This window comes from Gekko japonicus, unplaced genomic scaffold (genome assembly GCF_001447785.1).
Source record: "Gekko japonicus isolate JY-2015 unplaced genomic scaffold, Gekko_japonicus_V1.1 scaffold284, whole genome shotgun sequence".
NCBI lineage: Eukaryota > Metazoa > Chordata > Lepidosauria > Squamata > Gekkonidae > Gekko > Gekko japonicus.
The window spans coordinates 614,429-627,554 of NW_015172012.1; positions in this window are offsets into that span (position 1 = coordinate 614,429).

Here is a 13,126-nt window from a genome sequence, read left to right on the forward strand (position 1 = left end):
GGATCTGTTGAGGATGGGCAAGTGTGTGTCAATGTGGCAAATGGGGTTCAATGTGGCCAAGTGGAAAGTGATGCACATTGGTGTCAAAAATTCTAACTATAAATACACGTTGATGGGGTCCGAACAGGCAGAAACTGACCGAGAGAGCGATCTTGGAGTCATAGTAGATAACTCACTGAAAATGTCGAGACAGTGTGCAACTGTAATAAAAACATTATGCTGGGGATTATTAGGAAGTGAATTGAGAACAAATCAGCCAGTATCATAATGCCCCTGTATAAATCGACGGAGTAACCTCATTTGGAATACTGTGTGCAATTCTAGTCTGTCTGTTGTTGTTCAGTCCAACTCTTCGCAATCCCATGGACTACATCATGCCAGGCCTTCCTGTCCTCCGTCGTCCTCCAGAGTTTGCTCATCTTCATGTTCATTTCATCAATAATACTGTCTAACCATCTCATCCTTTGTTATCCCCTTCTTCTTTGACCTTCAATCTTTCCCAGCATCAGGGTCTTCTCCAGTGAGTGCTCCCTTCTCATTTGATGGCCAAAGTATTTGAGCTTCAGCTTCAGTATCTGGCCTTCCAGGGAACAGTCAGGGTTGATTTCTTTTAGGATTGACTGATTTGATCTTCTTGCAGTCCAAGAAGATCAAAACATGGTATTAAATAATTATTATACTATATTAATCCTAACAGCAAAAATAGGGCAGGAGGCTTTGCATGAGGGCAGCAGCATGTTCAGAATATACATCCCATCTCCTGGCTACCAAAACACATCCAGAAAGGCACATGCAGCCTCTCATATTTTCAGGCTTTCCTTTGTAAACCACACATTAATCAAACTATGACCAAACGTATCCTTTGATCACCTGACTATGTGAATCTGCTCCTTTCAAACCAGCTAACTCTCTAGCCCTGATGACAAGTGAACCGGATGCTGATAACCCTATGACTTACTCCACTCTTCTTGGGGGGGGGGAATAAAATATGAATCTTTACAATCTAACATAACTGATACTAAAATTCTACACTATACAAGTACACTCCATTCATAACCACACAGATTTTTGAAGATCAAACTTAACATGACGGAGTATTTGTGTCTATTTATTCATGTGTTACACCCATTCACGTCTAAATTAGGGCTGGTGTGTGTAATTATTTTTTTAACCATAGATGTGAGGAGAGCTACAGCCTCTTCTCCCCACCTTGCTGCACTATGAATTATTTTAAGCACTTTTTTGTTCAGCTCACCTCACTTCCTGTATCAGAGTTGGCTGGGAGAAAAGTTCTTCAAGCAACAGAGCACAGCAAAATAAGGTGGGGTTAGGTATAGGTACCCTCAGTGGTACAATTGTTTCCATATAAAATGCAGACACCCTATTTCCTCTTTACAGGAGAATGGGGCAAGCACATAAATTAAATGCCCCTGGCTTCCCACTATACCTCATTGGGCCCTAAGTTCCTAACACTATCATAAGCAGCTAGTATGGCATGACCACAATCAAAAACTGCAGAATGGCTGTTCTCACAAAAACTCGCATACGCTGTCCTTTGTGTTCCAATTTACCACCCAAGTCTAAATTGTGCGGGAATGGGAAAGAAGTAAAAAGCCATTGCAACATTATTATCATTTGCGAAGCATTCATGTGTAACACTGCTTCCTTAGAAAGACTTGGACAAGCTAACAGAGTGTTTCAGGTCTCCTTGAGTCAGCAAGTGAAGCATCCAGCCCTGTTGTGTACACGAGTGACCACAACAAAGTGTGTGGTTTCTCCCACATGCACCTTAAATAGATTTAAATTAATGCTATTCATCAGTGGATGGAAAAGAGAGGAAATATAAAAGTACAGTAACTAGCTAGTAGCACTGGGCAATTTTTTTTACCATCTTTTTTTTTACCATCATCAAACAAGCCTGATGACTGCAAATAGTATAACCTCCATTCAAACTATTCTCTTTCTCCCTTGTTATAGCTTTGAGTTTTCTTTTCTCTTTGATTGGGTATATCACCTATTACAGAACACAAGAAATAGCCCTCAAATTATGGGCCAGTTCTTTCCTGAAAGCACCTTAAAGTAGTCAATGGTGGCAGCTAAAAGCAAGAACGGCTTCAAGAGGGAATTAGATGAACTTATGGAGCAGAGGTCCATCAGTGGCTATTAGCCTCAAGGTACAGATAAGAACTGTCAAGTCTGGGACAAATGATGCACTGTATTATTGGTGCTTGGGGGGGGCAAAAGTGGGAGGGCTTCTAATGTCATGGCCCCACTGGTGGACCTCCTGATGGCACCTGGTATTTTTGGCTACTGTATGACAGAGTATTGGACTGGATGGGCCATTGGCCTCATCCAACATTGGCTTTTCTTATGTTCTTATGTTATGTTAACATCAATGCTACCTTCAGAGTGAATGGTGTTGACACCTATGCATCTTGCATATCTCTTTGCCCTGCATATTGTGGGATCTTAAAGGAGAAATACTGTAGCTTATGTTCCTTGCATCTAGCTGCAGATGGATGAATACTGTCCATCTCAATTCAGAATAGGTTTGCTCTTACTTGATTTTGCCTCCAAGGAATCTTCTAAAATTTTAAAATTCTGGGTCTTCTGACTGCTCTGAAAGCCATTAAAGAAAATAAAAACACACTGTTCCATCATTTTCCCAGATTAAAATGATGAGTAAACAGAGCAGACCTTTATAGTGCCTTGGGTATATTGCAACCAGTGTCTAACTCAGAATGTATCTAAGATCCCTCTCTCTCTCACACACACACACACACAAAACTTGCAATCCTTAATTCCTACTCCTAACTCCAAACCTATTTACAACTGTGTGTGAGGGGAGGAGAGAGATAATTTCTGAACCATCATCAACAATCATTATACTTAGTCTATTACTAGACAGCCCCTAACACTTTGCAATATTTATAATGTGTGTCTCTGGCACTCTGTTTCGTTAGGTTCATCTCCCAATCTGTGGTCTCTCTGTCCAAGTTTCTGCCACATTTTGCAGTCATATAGGTTGGATGCTTAAAAAAATAGGACAGAAGCAACACTAAATTTAAACTGTTCGGTATAAGAGCTTAAGATCAGCTCCTGACCTTTATATAAGCTGAGCAACAAACAAGTGTATACTTTCGTTGTCTTGCTTTCTGTATCCCTCTTTCCATTATTGTGGTTCCTGCCTGATCATGCCCTATGAGATTATCTCTGCCAGAACATCTGTCTATCCAGTCCTTACCTCTCTGACAGCCTTTTCCCTTTCCAGCATCCCAGTCCCTGCCTGCAGTAGACATTTTTTTCTGCACTGACCTTGGTTTGATTTTAGGGATAGATTGTGACATTACTCACTGTTTTAGAATTCTTGCTCTGTAAGATCCAGCATTCTTGAGGTTCCACTATTTATTTTATACACACACACACACACACACACACTCCTGTTTTTAAACCTATTGGGATTCAATATGTCCTGTGACTAAATCCAGACAAGAATCCCCACAGCTCAGTTGCTGACTTATTTAGGAAACCAAGTTCTTCATAATTAGATTAAACATTACGAGATGATCTGACAATTTAAAACACTTATTGGAGGTAAATCTGTAAAACCACTTGCCCTTTTTAAATTCAAGCTCTTTCAACATTTTGAAATGCTTCAATAACTCTACATGGTTATGCACAATTTGAATTGATTTAATATTCTTTTAGTGTGTCAGGATTTGTGTATGGTTCTTCTTAATGAGCTCTTCAGATCTGTATGTGAATTATACAATTTTCAAGGGCAGATCTTCAAAGTATGTTCAATTATCAGTCAGTTTCTGCCTCCTCTTCTAGAAACACAAGTAAATAAATCAAACTTGCATAACAACTCATAAACTATCCAGAACTAAATCTACAGCTTCTCTAAAACCATTGGAGTTCCAGATGGACACTAACAGGGCAAACCTAAATGGTCTTATACCCTTCTTAACCTACAGACTTCAATAACTTTGCATCATTTCAAATAACTCTGTTTAGGATTGTACTGTAAATTACTTTGCTTAATAGAAAATGAAAAAGTAATCTATGAAGTTAAGTAAGGCATTCAGTAACAGAAATAAACAGGAAAAAAACCCAGTTACTAGAACTCCCAGCCTATGTCAGATGACCACACCCGGGCACAAGGCTCTGTTTTATAGGAATAGAGACAGTGGCAGCAGGGTAGTATAGTAGTTAAAAGCAGTGAACTCTAATCTGAAAAACAGGATTTAATTCCCCACTTCTCCACATGATGGCTGCTGGGTGACCCTGGGCCAGTCCAGTTCTCTCAGAACTCTCTCAGCCCTGCCTACCTCACAAGGTGACTGTTGTGCGGAGAGGAAGGGAGAGAGATTGTAAGCCACTTCAAGACTTCTTCAGGCAGAGAAAAGCAAGTTATAAAAACAAACTCTTCTTCTTCTTCAGGGGACAGAATCAGCTTCCCTCAATTTTGGAGGGTGAGAATCATAAAGCTACTGCCCACAACAATCAAGTTTACCTCAGAGAACTAGCCAGAAAATACAGTGATTGATTACTGGGAACCAGTAGCTCAGCCTCAGGAATTCACCAAGGTGGTACACTTCTTCTAATACAGTCATCATAGCTACTTCTGATATAAAAACGAACTGTTTTTCACTCTGTTTTCCAGTACTAATCATTTCAGAGGGCCAGGGGACAAAGAAGAACAGATTGGATTTATACACTGCTTTTCACTACCCGAAGGAATCTCAGACTGATTTCGCACAAGGAGCTGCACTGCCATCACACCTCCCTTTGCCCTGTTTCTATTGGTCAATTTCCCACTCAAAGCTGCGCGGCCGCATTTTGACCTGCGGCTTTGCTCAATTTTTCCCACAGTTTCGTGATCCTCAAAAAACAGGATCAGGAAACCGTGGGGGAAATCGAACGAAGCCATGGGTCAAAATGCGGTCGCGCAGCTTCGAGTGGGAAATTGCCCAATGGAAATGGGGCAAAGGGAGGTGCAACAGCTGCACAGCTCCTTGCGCGAAATCAGCCTCAGAGTGGCTTATAATCTTCTTTCCCTTCCCCTCCCCACAACAGACACCCTGTGGGGTAGGTGGGGCTGAGAGAGCTCTTTTGTGAACTGCAAGAGAACAGCTCTGAAAGAACTTTTAACTGACCCAAGGTCACACCAGCAGCTGGATGTGAAAGAGTGGGGGGAAACAATATGCATATGTAGACAATAAGAACCTATGGCAGTTTTAAACTGAATACTGTAAGTTTAGGTTTTGTGTGACACTCATCTTTTCCTATGAATAGCTGAATTTTTTTCCAGGGCCTTTCCCACCCGTTTAGTTGGTTTCCACGTAGAAATTAACCAGCAAGGAAGAATTTTGTCATGAAGTCCCCACCAATTGGTCAGATTGAGTTCTAATCAATCAGAGCCTTTTGAGGCGGTGGCCCTATAGAGTCACTACCTTCTCAGACCTAACCTTCTGGCTACATACTGACACTAAAAACACTTTTCTTAAATTTACTTTCAAGTGTAGCTGATAATGGTCTCATTGTATCGTGTTCAGAATGTTAGAGAATGGAAGCCTCAATGGGACATACGCAGCTTTCACAGCACTTTGAAAAGGGGCTTTTTGGTCTGTTGTGCATGCTGATGAAAGAGGAGAGGAAGGTTTAGGAGTTCTTGCACATTTTTTAATTGAAACGGATGTCCTCAGTGTGCTGAAGTTTGAGAACTGCATGTGTAGTAGATGCAGCAGATACAGTATTACAAGCAGTTCTGATGTAATCATAGCAGTTTCATGCTTCAAGGGCTTGTCCTACATGCCTTAATCCAACTAACCCAGTTTTGAAAAAAATCAAAGAAATTTTATAGATGAAATTACTCGAACAAACACAGGAAACAAGACAATTAAAAGTGACAATTAATTACATACAATTAAAAGTGACAAGTCAATGAAGAGCCCACAATAGCAGAATCAGGTACAACAGTGGTGACCTCCACATGGGGTTTTTGCTCTTGTTTGGGCTTACTTCAGCACTTCCACACAGATTTATTGCCTGTTATCCATTTTCCTTTACCTGTGCCTTTTCTGTATTTTCACAAATCACCATTACGCTAATATTTCCTCCTTATGTACAGCTAAAGAATGTTTGCCTCCTTCCATCCAGAAGTTACACTGTGTTTCAAAAGTCACCACCCACATTTCACCCACATTTTGTGCAGTGGTCAGGCCACTAACTTTTTAAAAAAGTACTATGTAAAGTGACTTTGTGGATTTAAAAGAATTCTTAAAAGTTTAGAATTTATTTTCATTTACTTTTATATTTTTTGTTAGTTCTTATTGTTTTTTATTGTTAATTAATAAGTATTGCAATGGGTGGTGTGTTTTGACCTTTTGGGGGGGCATGAAACAAATAGCCAACCAGAGAGGTCCCTCCAAAGAAGATGACCAACCAGGGACATTTCTCAATCACCCTTGTGGCCCAACCAACCCAACTCAACTAGCCCCTACAAGTTCAGAGGTAAGAAACCAAATGTCACCTGGCAAAAAATGAAAGGAAAGTGTGCTACAGTAACAGGAAAAGAGCTGATAAAAGTACTGGCAACTCTCTTTACTATGACTTATAAAACAGGGAACTTACCTGACTCATGGACAAATTCCATTGTTGTCCCGATTTATAAGAACCCGCAAGTACCGGAGAACTACCACCCAATTAGTCTGCTTGATATAGCAGGCAAATTATATGTGAGACACCTTTTGGAAAAACTTATTTCCTGGATGCAAGAGCAAAATCTCCCAAGTAGGGAACAGATTGGATTTTACCCCAACAAGTCTACTCTAGACCACTGTATAACTCTTAACCGATAGAGAAATACAGTGGTACGAGGGGAGAGGGCTCTTTTCAGCCTTCCTTGATCTAAAAGGGGCATTTGACTCCATTTCCAGGGACCTTCTCTGGAATAAGTTGGATAACATGGGTCTCGACAAATGCTTACTTTTCCTTATTCGTAAAATGTATTTCCTTAATAGCTGTCAAGTGCAGTACAATGGCCTAGGTGGACTAACTTCAAAAATCTCCTCCAATCAGGGAGTCAACCAGGGTTGTATCTTAGTTCCCTATCTGTTTGGTTTATTTCAAACTGATTTGGTGTCCTTTCTAAATGCTATTGATGGTCGTTCCCCTAAACTTGGGTCACATGCTATTCCTTTATTGCTTTACACTAATGATGGTGTTATATTATCACACTCGCAGAAGGGCCTCAACTTCGGAGGTAAGAAACCAAATGTCACCTGGCAAAAAATTAAAGGAAAGTGTGCTACATTAACAGGAAAAGAGCTGATAAAAGGACTGTATGGAAGCTTCATTGTCACAGAATTTCAGCAGCAATCACAGCAGAGATCAAATTTCCACTGAATAGTGTCAGAAGAGTGTTGCTGGGTAGAAGATGACTGCTGTTATAATCAGGGATTAATTCATTAAGTAAATTGTACTAAAGCAAAATTACAAATTTCAGATATAAGGCAGAGACAGCATACATCTCTCAAAGATCTCCTTCATATTTACACAAAACCAGTTCAGAGCCATTTAGCAGGAAAGCCTCACATGTACATCTTATCACTACACACATTAACAAACACAATACATAATAACCCACAGGACTGAAAAAGTGACCGATTAGACAAGCAGCTCAAGACTGTTTATTCATTCAAATATGTATATCCCACCTTTCCTGTTAGTCAAAAGCAGCTTACAATCAAGGCCACATGATCAAAACAGTCAAAAAGTATAATCAGAAAACACAATTAAAAAATTCTATGTAACCAGAGTAGTTACCACCACTGGACAGTTTATCCCCCTCCCTCCCAAAGTCAAGTCCTGCTTATGGTAAGTTTGCATCATACAGAAGAACTGGCCTTACTTTGGAAAGATATTACATAACTGGAACAGCCACAGAAAAAGCCGAGTAGTGAACAGAAGCAAGAACAGGTCACACAACGGAAAGAGCCTGAGAAGATCAACTGCCAGTGTAATAAGCAATTTCACAAACTTTCACAATTTTATTTTCAAATGGGAGGTGTACTCCACACACAAAGTGAAGATATTTAAAGTACACACTCCTCACTTCCCCCCCCCAACCCATTTTGGGCTCAGCACTACAAACGCTATGTTTGACTGAAACTTTCTTGGTCCAGCCACCGACATCTGGGACAGGTTGCAGGCGGCCAACCAGGAGCCCTTGGAAGGCCCACCCCACTCCCTCCATGGAGAAAGACGGTGGAGAAAAGGGCGGAGACGGGCTCATCTCCTCAGCCACTGACACAAGGGGGACGCGCACAGTCCCGAGTGTGAGGTGGCTGGAGAAGTCCAGTCTTACCTAAGGGAGAACGGTTGGAGACGCTGCGACAGATGGCGTTGGGCTTCTTAGGCTCACCGGAAGTGGCCACTCCCCTATACTCCCCAACTCAGGGCTAGGTCCAGGGGGAATCACAAGAGGGCGGGACTAGGAGAGAAGCACACCATAGGGGTGACAGAAGAGGTGACGGGCAGGTGGAGGAAGCAGTAAGAGGACGGGGAAGGGAAAGGGGGGTGTTACCAAGGGACGCGAGGAGGATAAAAGGTGGGATGCAAGGAGAGTCGAGGAGGATATCGGAGGCGACTGGCTAAGCAAGCTAGAGAGACGGAGACGTGGCTGCCGACCCCGAGGAAGGTGACTCGGGGAGTGACGAAACTCCCCGACCCTTCCGTGTCTGAGGCTCTCGCTTCCCTCCGAAGCCCTCGGCCAACACGGCGATGTTCCTCCAAGGCCAGGGGACACCCCAGGGCACGACACAGAGGCTAGAAAGTTTGACAGAAATCTAAGTTTAAGTTCCTTCTCTGCTATGATACTATGAGTCCATACTATGTCTTAATCTCTCTAATATCTGTAAAAGTGATATAATGATACCAGGCCTCATGATGCAGAAAGTAAAGTGTTGTATTCAGTTGATGTTCTGCTGTGAACAGACCGTAAGGTTGATTTTACACAGGTCCCCTCCTCACCTCATATGTCCCCCCATCCCCTTTGGCTTTTTTATCTATGGGAACCCATGACTCCAATCACCAGCTTTTGGGGAGGTTGTAGGGTGCTGCTATAGGAAGTGGAAGGTGGGAACCAAGCTGCTTCCATTAGTGGAAAGCTAGCAAGATTTAACCCTAGCACTGTATAAATTAAGAATACTTACATCGGTATATTTATTTCTATTTCTGAACCATGCCATAGAGGATATGGCCAACAGAATTGCAAAACAGATCCAGGGACAGACTGGGGGGATTTCTCTACAAGCCTGAAGGAAGGCACAAGGGTAGAAGAAAAATCTGAAATATTTTTTTAAAAATACATGGGGGGTTAAAATCCCTCAAAACGACAGAAACACCTGTGGCTTTAATTTAAAAAAATACCCATTAAACTGTCAGTGAGTGCTGGCAGTTGCTAAGCAAGCATAACACTATTGTCAAGCCTTTTAAGCCTTGTCTCTGTAAAGCACAGCTGTTGTGGGGTCCAAGAGGGAACTGGGAGGCCACTGACATGTCCCCTGATGGTGGAGAACTTGCCAGGGACAGGAGCAGCGGTGACTACCAGAACCTCACTACCCACACAACTTAGCTCAGCCTAGCAGAGGCCATTACATGACTCAGTCTAGCCTGGCCCAGTCCAGTGTTGGCCACCATGCAACCCAGAGAGACTGTTGAGCAGGGAAGAAGGGAAAGCTGAAGACACAGGGACAGATAAAGGTTGGTTAGTTGGTGGGTGGGAAGGAGAGAAGAAAGCAGGCCTTGCAGTAGTGGCCACCACACCATTGGGTCTGGCCATGTGCTGACAGCCACTGCCCTATTGGACCAGACTTTTCCTGGGAAGATGCTGACAATGGTAGCAAAGGAGGGAAAGCTAAAGACGGGGGAGGGGGGTGCAATGTAAGGTTGGCTGGCGGGTGGGAAGGCAAAAAGGAAGCCAGAAATGGGGAGAGATTATGGGGCCTGCCAGGGAAGGGGGGAAAGAGATTATAGTGGGGACACAGAGGAAAGTGAGATAATTTCCCCCAAGACCTTTCAAAGCCCTCAGTTGTCCATTATTAATAGGCCATTACTGAAAGCAACATTTTCTATGACTGGTTTTCTTAAGGCAAAGTGACAATGGCAAGTGCAGTTTGTGTTGAGTTCTGGAGACAAGGCCCCATTCCCTTCTGATCAAACGCTGTCTGGTACTCTGTGCTGTATTAAGAACAGGACTGACAAGGGGACATATGCCTAGGAAACCCCCACACACACACAGCCGAGATCTAGTGCTTTGTCTTTCAAGTCCTTTCAACAGAAGCGGAAGGAAGCTTTTTCCCTTTAATTATCACAGCATATTATTTCTTTTTAAGGAGCTGTCAGCTACACAGCATTCATTTAACGGGTCTCTCATTCAGATAATGACAATGCAACTGTTTCACAGGAGTGGCTGTTTAAACATAATATAAATAACCACAATTTCTCAAAAAAAAGAAAAGAAAAAAGGTTGATTAAAACAAAAAACCACTGATCAGGATCACTTTAAAGAACAACATAAGCAGTAGCCTAAAGCACACATGTTTTTCAAAGATAAGGGGTAAAATGTAAGGATGGCTACTGAAAACACTACTTATTCGGAATTTAACACATTACAAGCCTCCAAGTAAAGGGAAGCAGTAACATTATGATACTCTTACTTCGTTTGCTATTTTAGACCATGCAAGACTCTGCAATGCTCAATAAACTATACCTTCATAAGGGTCCTGCTAACTATCAGGAACCATATGAAGTTAAAATCAGATCCCACTGACATTCTCCTGGAAGATAAACTATAAAACATAAGCATAGACCAACACAGGATGTTCTCCTGTGCAAACCCCATGGAAATGCTGGTAGCAGTAGAATGGCAAAGAATTTGAGCTCCTGTGCAAATCCCAGTCAATTCAATGAAACTTGCATAAGAGAACAAAGTTAGAGTCCAGTGGCACCTTTAAGAACAAAACTTTGTTGGTCTTAAAGGTGCCACTGGACTCAAGACTTTGTTCTGCTGCTTCAGACCAACCTGGCTGCCCCACCTGAATCTATCTGCATAAGAAAACTTCCTATGAATTAACTCTACAAGTCTTGTGAATATATTTACATATTTTATTAAAAATAAATATTACAGCATACTAAACAGCACATGTGAAAGGGTTCAGGATAAGTTCACTTCTGCACCACTATCTCTCCCAAACTGTAAGTCTTTGTACGGGCCAAGACGGTATTATATTATCTGCATTTCATTCCAAATCAGAATGGCAAGCAAGCTGCTCTTCACAGCGACAGCTTTCATTGTCCCCACCAATCTAGGTCACCGTTGTTTTTTTATAAAGGAGCAGCATGTGTTACATCAATGAGACACCATTTCTTCTCTGCTGCAATCGCTTTGTAGCTTGTATCACAATTCCATTATTCTTTTGTAACAAGGTTGTTTCTTCTTCATAGAAGAAACTGGTATTTTAGCAGTAGTGGTACACCACCCCATTATTTATTACAATAGTGTCCTCATTACTAATATTTTCCTGCAGATGATGTGTATCTTCCTTTAACAAAACATAGGAAGATTACATTTTGCTTACTGAGTACATGAAGGGGTAGTACAAACAATTTCTAGATTAATTAGTTTTAATTCTAGAAGTACAGAGCTTATACACAGAGTGTTTCTTACAATCATATAATACCTAGGAATTAATGAAGTAAACATTCCAAAATCCAATTAAATGCAGTTAAAAGAGCAGCAGTAGTCATATTACTATTTATTTTACACAACTGATTAAATGCCTCAAGTTTATTTTTCTACCTTCACACCTAGAAATTTTTCTAACTAAATTTAAAAAAAAAAGAAAAAAGAATATTCACAGTTTTCATCTTACAATTACAGTTAATGGCTACTAATTGTAACTGATTCACTCCAGATCAACAAAGTCTGGAGAAAATAGTTTTCTGGTTTTTAAAAGTTCAAATCTTAACAAGCAATCACATAATTTCAGTTTGGGCAGTGTAGCAGATCAGACAAGCATTCATGGTAGACTACCACCATCTCTTAAGGCAGCAAAAAGCACATACGCTCACACCACACACACATGCACAAAAGTTACATAGTTATAAAGTTATAGTTATAAAGCTATAGTTATAAACTTACATGTGACCTGGCAAGTCCTGCTCAACCTCTCAATCATGGCATCCTATTGAGCCACCTCTCATTGCTGGGTCTAAGGGGCATCTGGAGGGTTGGTTCCTGCTCTGCCCCATGGTCACTGGCCTGTGGGATTCTGCAGGGTTCGATCTTCTGTTCTATTTAATATCTACTTGAAGACTCTGGGAGAGGTCATCAGGAGGTTTGGGCTGCAGTGTCACCAATATGCGGATGATACCCAGCTCTACTGTTCTTTTCACCCTAATTCCAAGGATGTTGCTAATGCTCTGAACCAGTGCTTGAGGTCAAAAACGTATTAATTCATTTAAAATATTTATCAGCTATCTTTTTCCCTTGTGAAACTCAAGGTGAATTATAATATAAATAAAACATTACAAAACACATTAAAAACAAATATAAAACCCATAAAAAGTCACAATTTAAAATCTCCTATCAGGACTGCCAATAATAAAACCTTAAAAATGGGCCAATAATAAAACCTTAAAAAAAATCTTAATCGTGACAAGACAGGTTTTCTGGCATAGCAGAAAGGCAGACCAAGGAAGTATGATCTCCCAACTTTGACAGAGTTTATCACTTGGGAGTGCTGGTTGACACAGCAGTCACCTTAGAAAACTAGGTGGCTAGAGTGGTTTGGAGCACTTTCGCTCAGCTTTGGCTGGTGCATCCACTATGCCCCTTCCTAGTTTAGTCAGATCTAGCCAAAGTGCTTATCTCCATTAAGCAGAAAAAAGTAAGAAGGATTCCTTTAAGTGGTGGAAGGCTAGTCCCAATGAGGTAAGTAAAAGAGATCACAGGCTTTGGCAAATAAAATGCAAGTCGATGATCAGAGAGGCAAAAAGGGACTATGAGGAACATGTTGCAAAAAAAAAAATTAAGACTAACAATAAAAGTTTCTTCAAA